Consider the following 15,938-nt stretch of genomic DNA (forward strand, 5'->3'; position numbering starts at 1 on the left):
ATTTCTACATATTTTGACCCTGGATTATGGAATCAGTTCATCCTGTTCTAAGACCTCTATGATGTATGGAAAAATAAAGTTTCAAGACATTACCGCTCCCATTTCAACAACATTACAAGGGCTGTCACTGTTATCTGTTGGTTTGATTGAATTCTAGCTTGTTTACATCTGGCCTTTGAACACCTCCTTCTCAGAAATTGGTGACACAAGCCATGGGTTGGGCATCCAAGCTTGTACCTGACTCACCCTTTTACTGAGTAATGGGGAAAACACAGACAGTGCATGCCATTAATCTAAGACACCCAGTCATTTTGAAAATACAGATGGAATCTTCAATGGGAATCGTGAGTTTAAAGAGAAAATAATGCACGAAGAGTGAAATCATTCTCCGTTATTAGGGAACTTAATTGCCACTCCACTTCTTGATAGCTGAGTGACTGATCACTTAATTTCTGAACCCTGGTTTTTCCCAGGATTCTTCTCCACTATGGGTTCCAAATAAGGCAACAATTTCTCAAAGCTAAAAATACCTCACAAGCATAATTAAAATGGAGTCTGGGTGTGCTGGTCCTTGAAATGGGGGAGAAAGAGCAATGGAGGAGCAGTAGAGAGTACAAAAGTGGGAATGAAGTGATGCCCAAATAATGAAATGACAGTATTTCTCTTTTTTTAAGATTTTGCTGTTTAAGTGTTACCATTGATCTGCTCTGCCTTTGCGTGCTATAATCTTAAAAATATAATAATAATAAAATCAACTTGAACATATACTTATTCCAAAAGAAAAAAATTAACTGCTGAAGTACGTGAGGTACCAAGTAGAGCTATAATATCCTGCCCCGAATTAAGATGATTCCAACACCTGTCCTCTAAAAGCTTCTACACGAATCAGAAAGATAAGACAAAGTAGATTAGGAGATAAGTTGCAGTCCAAGATTTAATAGAAATTATATATAAATATATCATGCATTACTCACTATTATTATAAAGTATTACAGTATATATATATATGGTATTTCTATATATATTATTACTATATATATATACATATATATATATATTCTGCAGAAAAATGTGAGGGGATGGGCAATAATACAAGGAGAAATATGGATATGGGAGAAGAAAGACTGGATATGTAAGGAGCCTGATTTGCAGCCCAGACACCTGATTTTATTCTAGTGGCAAACGAGATCGGGTTGCAACTTTTCCAGTTGGCCTTCACAAACTGCTGCTAAGAGTACAGCTTATTAGTAGCTCATGAGAAAACGATTGCTGTGTGTTGGGCCCTTTGCTAACCGTTGGACTACACCAGCTCACTGAAGAGATCTAACTAAGTGCAGGGGCAGACACTTGTCTTACCTCCGCGTAACTGGGGAATATCTTAAAGTTTGAATGAGGCAACAGGCAAGGGTAACATGGAGATGGAAATTCAGACCCGATTGACTCCAAAAGCGATGCTCTTTTTTTTTTTTTTTTTTAAGATTTTATTTATTTATTCGACAGAGATAGAGACAGCCAGCGATAGAGGGAACACAAGCAGGGGGAGTGGGAGAGGAAGAAGCAGGCTCATAGCGGAGGAGCCTGATGTGGGGCTCGATCCCATAACGCCGGGATCACGCCCTGAGCCGAAGGCAGACGCTTAACCGCTGTGCCACCCAGGCGCCCCCAAAAGCGATGCTCTTAACCTCTATATAACTCTCACCTCTCAGGTTAGAAACATCTCACAAAAAGTTAAATACATAAGTTTGTGAAAGATCATATCTGCATTTCACATGCAGAAGTTAGGCTTAGATAATTGTGGTGGAAAAGAACATACTGCCTTTATTTTTTTATACCAAAAGCAATTTTGACTTTCAACTCAAGACTGTATGTAGGGATATTATCATGTCTTTGGACCCCCATCCTCTTTTAGCCTGGAAAAAGTGGCTGGCACTCAGTAAATTTTTGTCCAGTAAACAGTCTGTTTCCATCTTTCTTTGCTTTTATTTTGATTTGTCATATTTCCATTTTATGATAAGGTGATATTTTAACATTATGCATCTGTAAGTTTTTTTTTTTTTTTTCTTTTGTAGAAATCCTCAATCTTGTTATTTGGGGATGAAAATAAAGAGAATGGTCATTCTGATGTTTTGTTTTTGTTTTTTTTTCCTAACATAACAGAGTCAGGAACACTGGTTTGGGATCAGAAGTTGCAATCCAAGTTCTTAAAGTTTTTAACAGTGGAGCCTGAAGCAAAGTCCCGAAGCTGTTGGAGTTTGGGTTCCCTAATCTAAACATGATGGAAACCTTGTGATTTAGACCTCCCCATTTATAGCCCCAACAACCGTGTGATTCCCCACATCCGGCCCAGAGCACAGCATGTCCACAATATGGAACAGTTAACTTTCTCGCTCATTCCCTTCTTCTATCTCAAATATATTTTTTTAAAGATTTACTTATTTATTTTTAGAGAGAGAGAGAGCAGAGGGAGGGGCAGAAGGAGAGAGAGAATCTTTAGCAGACTCCCCACTGAGCACGGAGCCCAACCCAGGGCAGGATCCCAGGACCCTGAGATAATCATCTGAGCCAAAATCAAGAGTCGGACACTTGACCAGCTGAGCTACTCAGATGCCCTATCTCAAATATTTTTTAAGTAATTGAGAGGAAGACAATTCTGATTTTTAACAACGATTGGATTTCGTAGATGAGAATATGATCTATGTAATGATTTATCACAGAAAGTTAAAATGATTTACTTTCACATTGTCAATTCTTCCATCAGGCTACAATTTGTCAATAAAGCAGAGTTTCCTTTTCTCATGACATATTTAATCCTTTTAGTGTAATATGCTATGTTGAGGTTCATAAAACTGCGAGCTTTAAAATGATTAATATACCTACTAAAATGACCTCCTGAACATGATCCTTGCCAAAAAATTGATTAAATCCACATTTTACATTTTTCATAACCCTTGGAAGTTGTAGGAATCGTAAAATAAAAAGAGAACCTGAAGTTATGACTCTTTTTAAATTGTATTTATTTATATTCTAAATAATTCATTAGGCAATTTTCCAGAGTTAAACATAATCAGATAGAAACTTAGATTTTTTTTTTTAAGTGTCAGGAAATCATCTGCTTCAACTGTGAATTGGTAAAGCCAAATTTAAAAATAAGTACAGCACTCAAAAGCATTCCTTTTCCAGTCTCTTCTCCCTGTCATAACACAGGAATTCTGGCTTCCATTTATCCAATCCTCGTGGCAATTATAAGTTGTCAGCATGTTAAGCTATTAAATTGAAACAGAAATTCTCTATTTTTTTAAACTAATATTCTGTCTAAATTACTTCGGAGCTTCAAACTCAACATGTTTGAAAGAAACCTCTTAGTCATTCAATACTTAGTTTCCTGAGTAATTATCTTTCTCTTGAGAAGACAAATTGGTCTCACAAGCTGATTTTGTTCCCTTCTTTGCACTGGCTTCCAGAAAACTCATTTGTGTGACAAATGTAGAGTCTAAAGTATCCATTTTGTTGATCAACTTTCACTCTAGGCTTCATGCTACTTTTCTTATAATTATGTTTGTATTATTCTAATTTGCTTACTCGTTTTACTTTGAACACTTTATTTTATTATACTCTATGTGTGTAAGTCACATTAAGTCCCTTTATTTTTAAATACTTGAGTGTGGATAAACTTAAAAATAAGTCAATTTCACTAAACCCGACACTCCTCTCACATTCTTCAACTCAAGCAGAGGGTCTGAAGATATGATCTGGAGTCATTCTTGCCCTTACTCACTCTTTCCTTCCTCCCTTCCTTCCTTCCTTCCTTCCTTCCTTCCTTCCTTCCTTCCCCATTCCTGCATTCAGTGGTTTATAAAATCTTGGGGTTTTTAACTTCTACATCTCTCTAAAGGCTCCTTCTCTTTAAATGATACTTCATTGTCTTAGTTTAGAAATACAAATAGCTTGCTATTTGCTATTGTGCTTGTGGTCAGATATTGTCTCATCTTTCAGAGCAGCTTTTAGACACTTGCCAAGATAGTCTTTCAAACATGCAATCTGGTTATCCACTGCACAGATGAAAGCACAACAAAGGAATATGGTCACAAATGCCACTCCTATTTTTGTTGAATTTATGACCCTCGTAAGTTCCTCAACCACATGTTCTCTTACAAATAGGTGTTAAGAACAATGATCAGGCATGCTATTCTGAAAGACTAATGGCCCGTGACGATTAAGGAGATGATTTTATTCAGGCTATTGCAATAGAACATTCATGAATGTGGAAAGTCTCAAAACCAAGAAAGAGGTCTCGGGTTTTATAGAGACAGGTAGACAAGGAATTCATCCGTAAGCCTTAAAGGAGTCATGGAGAAAGATGTACTTGAGTTTTGTCTACGTCATTAAGGAATGGTGTAGGTGGGAATACGCGAGGTCAGCATGTCCCTGGCACTGACCATTTCTAGGAAGACTAAGACGGGGGTATTTTGGAGAAGAAAAGGATGGAGAGATATAGTAATCTTTGTTATTTTCCAGGAGCACAAGTTTCAGGTAAAGTTTGGCATCGTTCTTATTCACCTATTCAACAAAGCTATATGTCTCCACATTTATATTGAAATTGTTCACACGAGTGAAAATAGAAGTAAATGCCAATTTCCTGAATATCTTCTATTATTTCCCTTATATACCCTTGTGTAATTGGTACATTTAGATCCTGTGAGGAAGGAGGAATATATCCGTATCTCCATCGATATCTCCATCCATATCTATAGTTAAAGCTAATCATTTTCAAGAATAACAGAATAGGGAAAAACCGAATTATTCAACAGAGACCCTCGCCATCCCACTCCCAGATGGTGCTAATGTAAGTGGTTTGCCGACCACACTTTGAGAAACTCTGGCCGATAATATCATCTATCTTAACCTTTGGCTATAATTGGGATTTTCTGTACTCCTCACTTAACATCCATGAGCACCAGTAATCCTACAACTCAGGCATGGAGAAGGAATCCCTCGCTGTTGACGTAGCCATTGTTTTCAGATCTCCGAATTGATTAGGGATAAGGAGTCATTTCCTCAGCTAGTTTCCAAGAGTACTTTAAGCTCTAATTTCATAGACATTAAATCACCCTGAATTCCTCCCTTTTAATGGTATGTTGGTAGTGCAAGAGTAGCTCACTAGAGAGCAGACTTGCCTCAGCTGTTCCTGCCTCAGCCAGGTGGTCCAGGAAAAATAAATTTGCTTACCTGTGAAAACAAGTTGCCTATAAATCAAAAGAGGTCAAGTTATGTCCACCAGATGGAGGTTTTAAAGTCTTAATGTGTAAGTTAAGATATAATGGATTACTGAAGGTGAAATTTTAGTAAGGTTGAATCATTTTGTTGCCTTCTGGGATCTAGGAGGAGCAAAAGGTTACTGTTACAGTGAACAAGAATGAAGTCAGATTTTCATCTTAGATGACCTAATTACAAAAGATGTGATTTTGACTCATTAATTTTCAAAATCATATCTAATTATCTATTGGTATGGCTCACCCAGGCCCAAAAACACATGGGCAAATGGGTTTTCCCTACTAAGTGTATAGTTTCTTTTGTATGAGTACTGGATCTTTGCATGTTATAATTTTACCCATAAAAATATTCCAGTTTAAGGTGGGGGGGACGAGTTCTACTCAACCAAGATCAATCCCTCGTTCTCTCTCTTTCTCTATCCCTCCCTGTCTTTTTCTCCTTCCCTCTCTTTGTTTTCATTCTCTCTTTTCTTTTGTCTGCCATTTCTGTAGCCCTGGAAATGTAAAATGACAGGGGAACCAAAAGCAGAAAGAATCCAAGTCAGTCAGTTTCTGGTTTTGGGCAGTTAGAAAGTTGACATGTTGCCTAACATGAAGCTTTGGTGTTAACTGTGGGTTTCATTTATCCATGGTCCATCACTGGAGTTAACTGAATGAACACATTTGACATTAAGTGATTTCTTATTATGAAAGGGACAGTCACAAGCAAAGCTAAAATAATCTACGAGTGGCAAAGGATATTATCAAGAATGCTTATATATTTCTATGCATGAGTATGATATCTGTACAAAATAAATGATCTTAGATTAAAGATTCATGTCAACTGGGAATTATGAATATGTTCTTCTCTCACTTGGTCTTTTTTTGTCAAAACTCCATGGTGTTCTTCCTTCTCACCACCAGTTGTGGAGAAGAGTGAGAATTTATTTAATAACACTTGTCACTTTCTTGGCATGCTGGGAATGAAGTTTTCCCTTTTGATGCTCTATTGCTAACTGATAAGCTTAACATCTTGCAAAACGGGGATGCCCAGCAGAGAACATGATGTTTTTGTTGTGGGAAGGACATTTGGGTAAGTGGATTGTTCAATATGTAGACTCCCAGGTCTCTTAAAAGAAATTTCTTCCCCACCCCCACCCCCATCGCCCCATGTTAAATTCTTAGCTACCTCAAAAATACCGCCACATTTATATTTCAGATCTTTGTGAAGGTGTTTTCTTTGACTTGTAACTTTAAAGTTCTTCATAAAAAGAAGTGTCTGTTTTAAACTACCTAAACTTTTTTTTGAAACATTTTACATCATTTGATGGATACTGTTACCCTTAATGGAAATGAATGAAATAATATACATCTTTAATTTCCTTTTAGTAAAGTGACTTTTGATGAGAACAATGGAAATGAGAATTGTGATTCTAGGTGTAACTCATGTTTTGACACAGATTCCTGACTTAAAGTCATTTAATCGCATGTACTTTTAATTCATATGGGCCAGGGTTAAAATCTATTTCTTTAGCTTATTTTTAAGTCACTATAAAGTGAGGGTGAACTTTTATTTTCATTGACATTATGGTTATTTTTTTCCTTTATGTTTTAAGACTTTGTGCAATGACTCCCTCCGTTCTTCTTTATTTATTATCATCAGAGCTAAATCAAATTTTAGTAAATTCCTGCAACAAACTGTTATAAGCCAGTGCAAGATATTCATGGAAAGTAAATTCATGTTAATGTAGATAGTTAGGTTTGTCACTGAAAATGGCTTTGGTTCTCAGCAGGATGCTTGAAGTAAATTGAATACAGAATAATTGAGCATGAATGCTTCACTCCAATGGGAGTGGTTGTCCACTCAGTGTGTGTGTCTGTGTCTGTGTATGTGTGTCTGTGTATCCAAGTATGTACTATTCAAGTACATACCTATGAGCTAGATAAAATCATGAGCCAGATAATGTATGTACCAGCTCATTTGCCTGGTTCTTTGATCTGCTTTCAGTATGTTGAAGCAAAGATAAAGACATCTTTTGTCATAGTCCATCTGCAAATAAGTACATAGGCTTGTACTTGGAAGGTGTCATTGTTGCTTGCTAAGGCAACAAATGATGCCTCCCTGCCTTTGGGTATCAAGTTACATTACTAGAATAAACCATTGCCACTACCAGACTTAGGCTTTTCTCTGCTCTATAGTTTCTTTCTATTGGAATTTAGAGAACTCAAGGACAACAAAGGATACAGTTCCTCATTCAACAGCTCAATAAAGCATGTGCCTAGAATTTGTCTTAGAATCTGAAGAGACAAAATCAGGCATAAAATATATTTTTACAGGTTATTTCTTAAAATAGATAAAAAAAATAATTGGGTAATCCAAAAGTAATAATACTTCCATATTGCCACTGAGATTACAGCAACAATTTTCATTTTAATCGCTCTTGTTTTCCTCAAAGTAGGACAGGCTCTGTAATTGGTAGTATTTTTTGATACTAAAGAAATTTTTGTGAGCCTTTGCCATGTCTGATGCACGTACCTCATACTGCCAATAGTTCTCAGTACCCCCACCACTATAAATGAACATTTTATTGAGGTAAGTAAAGAAAAATCACCAGACCTTGAAAGACAAATCTATTAGCAGTAGTTAGACATTTATGTCAATTTTCCATTGCAAAAATGACCATTATTTTAATGTAGAAATAAGAATAAATGCTCATACACATTTCTCTTGTGGGAATATAAAATAATACAATTAAAGGCTTTGCTAAAATTAACAAGTGGAGAAGTATAGGTCATAATCCAAGTCTGTCAAAGTTGTTGAGTAAAAGTATGGTGATTATTTTACTTTACCATTTGACGGTGATATCATTGATGATAATAATGCCAGCAAGCATACATAGCAATTTGCTATTTGGAGGACTGTTCTAAGCATTCACGTATAAACTAATTCAGTTATCCGAACAGCCCCATGAGGCAAGTACCATTATTGTTCTATTTTATATTTTGGGGGGAAGAAAACACTATAGAGAACATTAATATTACAACCAGCAGCAATGACATTCTGGGGAGACCAGCTCTCACACTTAGTTTGTGTTTTGTGCTTCTCTATTTGGAAACCAGTCCACTTCAAAACTTAATATAACACAAAATCCAGTGCTTCGCTATGATGGTTGTAAAATGTAGACTTGGAATATACTTAACATGTGAGATTGCTGGTTGACTAATTACAGATCATTACCAGCCCAACTTGAATAAGTACTGAGTAATCCATGCAGTGGTATAACCTTAACTCAATACTGTGGGTCTTAACTGTGGGTCTTAACTCCTTCCTGGTCACTTTTAAGATATATATCCTGTGAAGAAGAATCTTCTGAAGCTGACGTTACATTCAGTCTATATAACTCTATCAAGCAGGTCATTCCTAAATGTTCTCCTGGAGGTCCTCTTTCCTTTTCTGTAGGAAGGACACATCAGGTTTCAGAAATGGCCCCTACAAAGAGCTGTTAGAGAAACACACCATTGCTATAATGATGCTCTCTAACTATATTGTTTGAAAAAAATGAAATCTTATGTAAAGTTTAAATTTTTTTATCTTTGAGATTTCCTTTTCTTGATGTGATATACTAATCCATGGCAACAACCAAGAAGTAAATGGATATGTCCCAGTAAAATCATATTTTTAATGACACTGGAAAACTATAGAAGCAACAAGAACCAGAGGAAATAAAATCCCAAGAAGGAAGAGCCTTTATTAGGTTAGCTGAGAGTTGATAGCTATTTTCTAAGACCATTTGCATATTCAAGGTATAGCTTGAGGATAGGATAGGGCTTAGACAAACATACCACCGAGAGATGGGCAAAGCAGTAGAACCTTCAGTAGTCAAGTGGGTTAGTATGGTGGATAGGAATCTAAAGGACCTCCAAATGCAAAGCCATTTTCCTCAAGAAATATTCACCGAGTTCTGGAGTGGCATGGGAGGCTAAGGGACTCTTCTGAAGCTTTACAGTGATTAGAAAACAAGATCCCATTGGAGGTGACCTGCTACAAGTACACACTAGGCCCCCAGTCAAAACTTCCCCAAATTTGAAACAATGAGGGGTAAGACACAGAACTGCTAAACTCAGATCTCTGAAGGGCATAACTCACACTCCTGTGGTCTTCCTGAGCTCAAGAGAGAAGGATGTGCCAGACTCTCAATCAAAAATCCAGAAGTCCACATGTAAGGAATGGGAGTGAAACAGATGTGGTCTGCATTTAACCAAATCTGCAACTCAACCCAGACAGGTCACATTCCTTGAGATCAAAGGGTCTAAATTCTATGTCTAACAAAGAAAAGCATATCCCCCTCTTGGGTAAAATAACATCATCTGAACTAAATAATCATGATTAAAAATAAATAAGGGATGCCTAGGTGGCTCAGTTGGTTAAGTGTCTGCCTTCGGCTCAGGTCATGATCCCAGGGTCCTGGGATCCCATCCCCCATTGGGCTTCCTGCTCAGCGGGGAGCCTGCTTCTCCCTCTGCCTGCTGTTCCCCCTGCTTGTGCACTCTCTGTCTCTCTGACAAATAAATAAATAAAATCTTAAAAAAAAAAAAAGATTAAAAATAAATAAATAAAAGAAGACCCCCCCCCCCAACCCCCAATTACCTGGATACTGAAGTTAACAGGCAAGGACATTAAAATAACCATTATCAATATATTAAAATAAGACAAACGAGGGACGGTGATAATAGTTTCAAAGGAGAATTGGAATCTGTTTTAAAAATTAATATCTGTCCTTGGTGAGAAACATAGTAATAAGCATGAGACCTTTTGAAATTCTGTCAACGCTGGTAATTAGGTTATTGGATAGGCTGAGATAGTGGAGTGATGGCAAGATGAGGAGAAAGGGAATCAAAATCTATGAAACACCTGCTCCATGCTAGACATATGCTAAGTATGATGCATCTATTATGTCCCTTAATTTTCTAGGAAGTAGTTAACTAATATCCCAACCTTACAAACCAGAACTTTACATTAAGTATTTAATATGACAAAGCATTGTAGCATACACATACCTGTCTGCTTATTTTCAGAGTATACACAGCCTCCAGGCATTGGGCAAAGTTTTAAATAAACACACCGCACCCACACCATCTAAGCTCCTAGGCCTATGACTTTGCAATGCCAATGTCCGGGCCGCTACTTGAAAATTTCTGGGTATGTGCAGCTAGACTGGCACATTCCTTGCCCAGAGATTTGGACACACTCCTTAAAGGAGCAACAGTGTTTAATCGAGAGTGGAAAATAACTAATTTTGTTTTATGCTTTTACTTTCTTATGTTTATTAAGAGGAGTTGAATCATGAAGTAGAAAGTGAGCCACATGATTAGAAACACTCCAGGGAGCTGAAAGACTGTAAATCTTATTTTTAAGAACTATGTGTGTAGTACCAGCTCTGTTATTGATGGTGGGTTTTGTACACATGCCTGATCTTTGAGTTACTAAAAAACACCACTAGAAACGGCATTCCCAGGAACAATGGAATCCCTTGTGAAGTGTTCCCTCCCTGAAGAATAGTAAAATGTCAAACAGACAAAAGTAGGAAAAATTATGTCTCCAGACAGCTGCATTGCCAGTGTAACTTTAGAATGCACTATTCTGTGCTGTACACAAAGTCTGCTACCCATCAATTATTATGCAAAAATATCATTTTGATAAAGGAAAAATATCTTAATTATTCACTGATATTCATATTCAGAATAACTAATGACAATAATAAGAAAATATGCCCATCTTGAGCACCTGTGAAGCAGACACTTTAAATACATATCTCCTATTTAATCCCATTACTATTCCCAGTTTAGAGTTGAAAATTAAAAAAAAAAAAAAACAACAACAACAGGTTCTTAAGCAGAATCACAAATTTTCCCCAAAACACTCAGACATTAAGCACAAAAGCCTGGATTTAAACCCAATTTTATCTGAGGCCAACCCTTCCTTTTTCACTATGGAAGGCTGCCTTGGCAATGAGAGCACACAATTGTAATGATAATGCCATGTTTACCTACATCTTTCTAGAAGTGCTAAAATGCCATAAGAGAGCATGCAACTGATTTTTTCCTCCATGCCCATGAGGTCAGTGTGAGTGTGTGTGTGTGTGCACGTGTATAATTATTCACTGGCAGCCACATGGGCATATTGCATTGAAACTAGACCTGTATCTTAGGACTCTCAATGAAAAACCACTTCTTACTCTTGAGTAGATTTCTAAAACAAATTAAATGGAAAGATCAGGAGTCCAAAAACTGATTGTCTCCTCACCTTGTTTCTTATTTGAATCTGTTGGCTTTGTACCCGCGTACATTTTTCTTTTTTTCATCTAAAAATCTTCGTCTGGATTATCTTCTCCACAACATCTACTACATTTCCCACCCTCTACCCCCATCTGTGAAACATAACACCCATTCACACTACTCTACCTGCCTTTAGAAGAAACACATTTATTTCATAGAAAATATACAAAACATCAAGAAAATACAAACTACCTACTTTGAACCAAGGAGAATCACTGCTAACATTTTCAGTATGTTTCATATTTACATCTACCCATCTCAACTTCTACCTCCATCCTTGCTACATTGCTTTCTTAACATATCCACTCCATGTAGTGTTTTGTGGGTTGTCGAACTTCATCTGGTGCTGTTCTTCATTCAGCTCAAAAGAATCAAGAAAGAACGAGTGAATGCAAAGACAAATAGTTTACGTTGAAGGTAAGCCAAGAAGCAATGCTTTTCTAACAGTTCCGAAAATCAGGGTGCCCGTTCTGTTGGGAACAACACTCTCCTCCAAAAGATCAAGAGATGTGAATCCTCCACAAAATAGTAATTGTTCCTCAAATTTTGGACTTTAACCATTAGTTTGCATCCAAGAAGACCCTCGAGCCATGCAGAGAGGAATTGATCAGTCTGGGCGAAGAATCAGGAATAAGGTGGTTTAGGAAAAAGAGGAGTGAAATATTTGGAACAGTTAAAAGTTTGGAACAGTTAAAAGTTTGGAACAGATAAAAAAGGAAAAGCAAATATTCTTTGTCGTTTACTTCAGATTTCTTACCTGTGGAAAGCCCTCAGTAATTGGTACATATAAGTATGTATGGTTGGCCTTGGCAAAGAGACTTGAGCTGGGGTGGGAGCTGGAGGTAATATGGAGGCGTGCTGGGGAACAATAAGCAAGGATTCTAGAGTTGAATATTTCCCACTTATCCTGTTCTTGATAATCCGTCTACAATCATAACTCCTGATTCTTTCGACCTAGGCAAATCTAGAACATTCAGAAAAGAGAGGAACTGAGAAGGAAGGACCCACCTATCCCAGCCTTTTTTCTATTGTAAATATTTGCACATGTGGGGCCAACCACAATCCCCAGCCACTATTCCACTGTATGTATGATTACTCACAGACGGCCATATGCATGCAGTAGTCATTGTATCTCTTCTTTCACTACAATTAAAGCACCATCTACTAATGAGTTTCCTCATCAAAGTTGGAAAGCAGAGACCTTTGAACAATGAGGATTGTTACTGAAAAACAAAGTAATTTGGGGAAAATATTTTACAAATATTCCACAGTGGAAATCTATTATGCTTCATGATTCTGTAAGAGTAAATGGAAGTCCCATAATGCAAACTATTGAAGAGGAGAAAAATGTCAGTATGGCATACTAGTTTAGGTATTGACTAAAAAGAAGAATTTTAATCTATTTTTTTATTCAATATATTATTGCATAAAGCTAATGATAGCTAGTCCAAAAGTAAATATCTGGTCCTTAAATTTTCAGTATTTTTTTAGCTAATTTATTTTTTTCCACCTTTTTCCTGCACAATAATCTTTTTACCTAAATTTGAATTTTGTGAATCTCTTAGTCCCTACAGAATTCATTAACTCTATATCTAGGGTAAAAAAGGGCCAATTTAGCTGTAGCCGTGTTTGGTGATTCTCATTTTGAGCACAAATGTCTAATCAACACCTACAGTCTGGGTGTACATTAGTTAGTTTACTCTGCATGCTGCCAGGGCGGGTAACCTAACGATGCTTCTGATAGACTAAACATTTGCAAATGAGCCCTCCAGTGCCTCCATTATCCATGCAGTATAAAGCAAGTAGAGCTGGTTTGAAGTCCTCTACCTTCCCTTGTTTATTATGACAAATATGTTAGGTTGGTGTTATTTAAACACACCAGCAGCCCCTACATCTGTTATTTAAGATGCTACACATTCAAGTGATTGAGAGACAAGGTGACAGAATAGTATAATTTAAGTTACCTAGCATTTTTCTGTGCATTTTCAGCCCTATACTTTATATGAGTGGTATTTTCCATTAGTTTAAAGAATAATTATATAAGTTGTTTTAAAAATGCATGTTTTGTATTGGTGTTTTTGGAATAATAATAATAATAATAATAATAATAATAATAATAATATAGCAATAGTTTTTCATACCATGAATAATTATATGCATATTCTCCACCTTCTGTATTTCATATAAGAATTACTTATAGTGTTAGGTAATACACACTGGCTTGAACTAGTTTAAAAAATAAAAATATTCTATGAAAATAAAATAAATCACATATGCTTTGTTCTGAAAAATAAGCTCCAGTGTGTTAACATTTAAAAGTTGAAATTCAGTATAAGTGCGTATGTATTCAGTTTCAAGTACAGAGGAAATGCCAAATTGTTTTACCACCGAAGTGATCACTGTATTTTTTTCCAAGAGTAAAGGGCAAAATTCAAAATATAATTTTCCTGGCTGTGACTAGCTTTTTAAATTTTTTTTTATTATTTTTCTGCCTAGTGATTGGAATCAGCTCTTCATGTAGCAATGGGAATTACTTTATGAAGACTAGACTGAAGCTAAGTCAAAGACCAAGTTTCCTAGAGTCCACAGTAGATGAGCAAAAATAACCTATCTAAACTTTAGATTCTAAATCCAGAATGGAAAATTTACTGTTTTATAGTAGTTAATAAAGAAGCTATATTGTTGAGTCGAAGTTAAAGAATTTCTCAGTGAACCAGAAATTGTCCCCAGGACCTAGAAGGTCAATAAGGCTGTCTTTGCAAATGAAGAACCTCAGTAGACATCTATGAGTTACTACTGCACTCTCATAATCAGTCACAGGTGTGTATTGAAATTAGGGACCTTTTCAAAAGTAGGTTCAAAGTTGCTCTAACATGGTGGTATTCATGGAGTAACTAACATTTAAGTCCTCATATGGAGAAGGGGGAGCTTGTGTGCAAAGTTCTAAGAAGATGGAATGGTTGAGTGTTGTCTGATCCCCAGGGCAGTCTTAAAGACCAGTGGCTTAGGAACTTTGCTCATGTTGCCATGTACTTTCTCTGACCCACTTTGTTACCCATAGTGTTGGTAACTAGGTCTTAACTCCATCTAAATCCAGACACAATGTTAATCTTGCTAGCAAACTTAGCTCAAGATTATAGGGGGGGAAATAAGTCTGTTGAAATATGTGTGAAAAACTATGTGAAAAGTGTGTGTATACACACACACATAAACAAATACAGAATAGTTCACGAAAATCCTCATTTTGGTGCTCTTAGTACAAGCTGCATAAATAACAAGAACATTGGCAATAAAATCAAAGGAGGATGACTGGAACTCTGGAAACCAGAGAGAGCGTGTGACTCTTGATTGAACCCCTTCCAATCTAGGTATATGCATTATCTGTTTACGTTTACTAGCCTCTTCAAGACAAGCCCAGATCTTCCAAGTGTGCTTCTCTTTTAAAACTCAGCTTAGGCACCCATCATCCCTCTTGGTAACTGTTTCTGGCCGTCTCTCTGCAGTCTGGATATCCTTCCCATCATAACCTCTACACACCCTTATAGTTAGTCTTCGTGTCATAATTAAGCTTTGAGATTGTAGGTTTTTCACTTTATCTCGTTATCCTTATATTAACAGAATTGTTAATTTTCATGTAGTTCATACCGATCAGCCCTTTCCTTTAATGACTTGTTTCTCTACTCCACGTCATAAAGCTAGCGCTGTGTATTTTCTCCTATTATTTTTATTTTTCAAGTGTTCACATTTTGTCCAGACATGTTAGCTGTTTTAACAATGATTTCATCTGCAAATTGGCATTCGTTTTCTTCGTTTTGAGTTCTTATTTCTTTTACTTATTGCTCTGAGTAGGGTATTCAGCACCAGAAACTTTGTCTTTGACCTAACTTTAATGAGAATGCTTTCAGAGATTTAGAGTTACACATAATGTTGTTTTATAGGGTTTGTAGATATCTTGTATCGGACAAAGTAGGTATTCTTCAATTTTTTTTTTTTGATTTTTTATGATTGATTTTTTTTTTTTTTTACAAAAGTTTATTCTTAAATGTACACCACGATCGAAGAGAACACTTCATTCTAACTATAAGTGACAATGGATGATGGGGAATCCAGATGTGCACACAGGAGTAGAGTTAAGGATCACCATTGCCTCAGGCACAAGGAACAGCTTACTTTTTGCCAGATTTCTTTTTTTTCCCCCTCCCTTCTCCTAATGTCCTCCATGCTATTCCTTATGTTCCACATATGAGTGAAACCATATGATAATTGTCTTTCTCTGCTTGATTTATTTCACTTAGCATAATCCCCTCCAGTTCCATCCATGTCCATGCAAATGGTGGGTATTTATCCTTTCTA

At 36.6% G+C, this 15,938-nt stretch overlaps 1 protein-coding gene across 1 annotated transcript in view; it reads left to right on the forward strand.

Annotated features, from left to right (window-relative positions):
- The window catches only part of TENM3 (teneurin transmembrane protein 3), a 1,574,093-nt gene that overhangs the window by 210,652 nt on the left and 1,347,503 nt on the right, over positions 1–15,938 (forward strand). The gene's annotated exons all lie outside the window — the stretch shown is intronic.

This window comes from Ursus arctos, unplaced genomic scaffold (genome assembly GCF_023065955.2).
Source record: "Ursus arctos isolate Adak ecotype North America unplaced genomic scaffold, UrsArc2.0 scaffold_27, whole genome shotgun sequence".
NCBI classification, from domain to species: domain Eukaryota; kingdom Metazoa; phylum Chordata; class Mammalia; order Carnivora; family Ursidae; genus Ursus; species Ursus arctos.